We start from the raw sequence: 5,000 nt of genomic DNA on the forward strand, positions 1-5,000 counted from the left end.
GAATGTGATCAAGCTTTCATACAGTTTTCAAAGTTGTTAGAGGAAAGTTCATCTACTCTTTTAGGCTCATTAATAATTTTTTACGTTGGAAATTGTTTAGAGAAGTTTTATTTTGAAACCATTAAAGTTGGTGTACATTACAAGGTTTTGTTCTTAAATAATGGTGGCAACCCTGATTTATACACATACATATATTCTTAAACATATATTCTTAAACATAGCTACTCATAGAGATTTTGTATTGTGCATAGCTACTTGAAAAGAGTTTTATTGCATATATTACAAAAATTTTATTTTTTAATTTTTTACATTTGCATAACATTTTGCTTATTTTTATAGTTTATTAGATAATTAATTTCACTATGTAATTTATAAATTTTTACTATATTTTTATTTTTTAGTTTTTTCAAAAAGTTTACAATCTGCAAAACATTTAAATAAGTGTTATTAAAGTTATTTTCGAAGCTCAAAAGTTTACAGATAATATATACTAAAAAAAGAAGTAAGTAATAAAAGTAAAAAATTATTTCATTATACTTTAATTTGCAAATTCAAAATTTTTAATATTGCAACACTTTACAAGAGCACACAGAAAAGGTTTTCCTTATCTATGTCTAACTATCAACTAAACCTCTGTTTATGTACATACTTACATACTGTTTATGTAAGTTATAAGTCCTTTAATTTTAATTAGTATAGTTTTATTAGTAATGTTTCACAGAAACCAAAACTGTCAGTAAATGTGTGTTTACTTGTCATGCTTTTCTATTCAAAACTCAGAAATAAAATTTTTCCATGGAAAACACATAGATTTACTTTTTATTAAAGGAGAAAACAGGAATAGCACCAGGCTCCTAATAATTTACTGTTCCTAACCTAAAATGAAGAACTTTTTTAATAATTTTTTTTTCCTTAAATAAATTTTTCTTTAATGGTCTGTAAATATAAATATTTTATTATTATATCATAATTACTTGTGGTGTATTGTGAACTTCAACATTTATTTGAAACTTATTGCATTTATTTGAAATAATATAAATCGGAAAGTGATCCGAAATATCCGTTTTAAATATTCCTGTTTTTATTTTTGATGTAAAAAATTCATTGGTAAAAATTTGATCTATTAATGTTACACTAGTCTTAGTTACATGTGTGGGTTTATTGATTAATGTTATGTAACCATAGTAACCAAATTGTAAAAAGGCATTAAAGAAATTGTTAATGTGCTTATTGACGTCATAGTCAAAAATGTTGAGGTTAATGTCTCCGATAAAATACACACTTTTATTTAAACTTGATTTTTTTTTAATTATTTTTTTATTGTGGTCTTTAAATGCATTAATTTTTCCTGTAGGTCTATATAATGCATGCACAATAATATTTCTTGAGGTTTTGCTAACGTTTTCCAAGCATAATAATTCGTAGTCATTAGTGAATGAGCTTAAATTTTGCATAAACTTGTATGATAATGAGTTAATAATAAATATACATGGTGTACCACATTGTAATTAGGTATTTTACTAACTTGGTGTACCACATTGTAATTAGGTATTTGGAAATTTGAATCGCTTTCAATATTTTTATCATGACATCATGTTTCTCTAATGCAAATAATGTTAAAACTTATTTTCATTTTATATAAAAACTGTTTCAATGCACAGTGGGCCAGAATTTTTTCTCCGTGGCCAAAAGTCCCAAAAAAGTCATATCTTCTAAACTTTCTTTTTAGTTTATTGTTGAAACATAGGTGCTTTACTATACTCAAAAATGTATCCCTTTAATAACTAGAGATGAAGGCAAGCTTGCTAGAACCATTCATAATGGCTTTAAAATTGTCAAATTTTCGCAATTTTTTTTTTTTTCAAAAATACTTATCCTCAAAATCTAGATAACTTTTTTCAATTACAAAAGCTTTGGACTATTTTTATTTTAAATAAACATATTAACTTAGTGCTTATAAAAAGTATATGTTTTAGTTATATATTTGTATTTAAATTATTCATGATATGTCTTGGAATTGTTGGTATTTTAAAGGTGTTTTTCTTAACCTTCTTATCTTCCTTTTTCTAAATGGTACTCGAAGGATGTTTAATTTTCTGATTTTTGCATTTACTAAACGGCAGTTATTGTTCAAAAAAAAAACCCAGCTGCGACCATGTATTCTTTATGATATATTTTTAGTTCAAAATCGACGACTTTTTTTGCTTTTATAAAAAGACCGATTTAAAGTTAAGATAATTGTTTAAGATGTGTAGTTTTTTTTTGTTTTTTTTAATTTTATTAAACACATCGAACTGTAATTGTTTAAAATAAACTTTTTTTTATCATCTTAATGTTTTTAAAAAAGGAAAAAAAAGTAAATCATTTCACTGTAAATACATAAAAATCAAATATTTAAGTATTCGATTCCAACCAAATGCCGCTCTAATGAAATTGGAATTAATGATATTTAGGAAGTATAAAGGTTTTTTAATACTATTAATTAAAATCAGCTGCGACTAGCTCTAATTTAGTCTTAAAATCGATTTTGGAATTTCAAGATTTTAGATTAATTAGCGCTTTTAATAAAAAGTTGTAACGTTACAAACTTTAAAAAGCATGCATATATATTTTAATATATATATATATATATATATGTATATATATATATACATATATATATATATATATATATATATATATATATATATATATATATATATATATATATATATATAAATTAGTAAAAAACACTTATCTAACTAGGAAGAGTACTCTTCCTGATGATCCAGCAATGGTGAAACTTCAAGTTGAAGAAAAAAGTAAGATAAGTGTTTCACCATTGCTGGATCATCAGTAAGAGTACTCTTCCTAGTTAGACAAGTGTTTTTTACTAATTTATATATATATATATATATATATATAATATATATATATATATATATATATATATATATATATATATATATATATATATATATATATACTATTATAATCAGTCAAGGGCTCAAAGAAGGTAAGAATGATGCGTTAGGGTTAGGGTAAATAATTATAGTTTACTTAAAACAAATGAACTTACCATTTTTGTAAAAAAAAAAAACTTCAATTGTTTTTCATGAAATTGCTTCTAATATTAATTACCTCAAGATTTTTGCTTAACAGTATTGACAATTTTAAATTATTCATTTGCTTTTGATTAGCCTCTTTCAAAAATATTTAAAAAAAGCCATTAGAGAAATAAAAAAATTTAGATAAATGAGAATATTATTCATTTAGTTATTACTTAACATTTTTTCAGAAGGGCAAACACTAATTTAATGGATTTGCATTGGATCTCTATGGACATTTAAAACGACTAATTGTGGTGTGACAGATCAGTTACTCAGTAGACTATTTGTGACAGCCACCAAAAGTGGCTAAAACCTTCTTTGAGCCCTTGACTGATTATAATAGCCACTTTTGTCTATCACATTTTTTTTAATTATTCATCATCTAACCACTTTTGTCTATCACATTTTTTAAAATTATTAACTGACAATTTAAAGTAGATGCCACTAATTGTCCTAAAACTAACCATTGAGCAAAATTTAAATGCATATATAGATCTATTGAAAATCCACTGCACAAATGTTAACTGGAGGTAAATTTAAAATAAGTTATTTTCAATATTTTTTTTTTTTATAACATGTTTATTTTACAACTACAAAGTATTCACAAGTAACCAATCATAATTGGCAGTAAAGATGTACAAATATAAATCATAAATATAGAGATCGAAATATTCGAAGTAAATAAAAATAAAGTTGCATACAACTCCGAGACCTGATTAAAATAAATACCAATTACAACAATATAATAATATGTAAGTAAAAATAATCCGAGAAAATTTATCTCTATATTATTCCAACTAAATTAAAAAATATAATAAATGAAAATAAATCTGCTGATTTTTCGGAGGGGTGTTTAGATGTTTCACTATAAGTTTATTTACCAAATTTCAAAATAATGTATAAATATGATAAAAACGAAATTTTTGTAAGATTGATAAAAAGAAATACTTATTTGTAATTATAGGAAGCTCGCAGAAGACTTAAGTAAGTCTTGTCATTGAGTACCTTTTACATAGACGTGTAATACACATAAAAAATCAGTTGCATAGGTGGTATATATGTATATGTTATATATATACCTTGTTATTAATATTATTTTTTAATCGATTTGTATTAAAAGTTAATGTGTAGTTATTTTATTTTTTTATTCAAATTGTAAATTATATGAAAAGTAGGTTAAAATGATTTTATAATGTCAATCAAAATATTACACTTGCGTTCTATGATTTTTTTAATTATAACAGGGCCTGTTTTTTTTTATGAATATTAAACTTGATTAGTTTGTAAATTGTTGCTAATAAATCTCCTAAACTTATAGCATTTTGCATTTTTTTTTAAATAATGTGATGTACATTACTTGATTAAATTTGGAATTTTGCTTTGTTTTTTAGTATAAATGGATGCAGTCCTACAAAATTCAAAGTTTCAAATTAAGTTGTCTGAACTACTTGATCAAGATTGGTTTAAGATTGGTATTTTCTTAAATGTTGAACAGTATAATTTAGAATCAATTAAAATTGATTTTATAAATTTTCCAAAACAAGAAGACAAAGCAAATGGAATGATAAAAAAATGGTTGAACATTGATAAAAATCCGACATTTGAAAAGTTAAAACTTGCCATTTTAAATATTCCAAAACACGACTTATTAAAGAAGGTGGAGGATCTTGCAGGTACACTTTTTTTGTTTTTATTTGTATAATGTAAATTTTCCAGATTGTCAATAATTTATATTTTTGTAATTATTTTGACTTCCTCATCAAATTCTCTGTTCTCAGAAAAATTTGATTATGATGATGATGATGTTTTTGTTTTTTTTTCTATTTTTAAACATTTGATTATTTTAGATTTTTGTAAAATGATTATTAAGTTGAAAACTATTTCTGAATACTTTAATTGATATGTTTTTAA

General features: G+C 23.6%; 1 long non-coding RNA gene across 1 annotated transcript in view; it reads left to right on the forward strand.

Moving 5' to 3' along the window:
- The window catches only part of LOC136074757 (uncharacterized), an 18,885-nt gene extending 14,077 nt beyond the window's left edge, over positions 1 to 4,808 (forward strand). Inside the window, exons 2-3 of the long non-coding RNA XR_010635400.1 lie at positions 402 to 502; positions 4,481 to 4,808. This is a non-coding gene — a long non-coding RNA (uncharacterized LOC136074757). The remainder of the gene's footprint in view (positions 1 to 401; positions 503 to 4,480) is intronic.
- The last annotated feature ends 192 nt before the right edge of the window (positions 4,809 to 5,000 follow it).

Source organism: Hydra vulgaris, chromosome 01 (genome assembly GCF_038396675.1).
Source record: "Hydra vulgaris chromosome 01, alternate assembly HydraT2T_AEP".
Lineage (NCBI taxonomy): Eukaryota > Metazoa > Cnidaria > Hydrozoa > Anthoathecata > Hydridae > Hydra > Hydra vulgaris.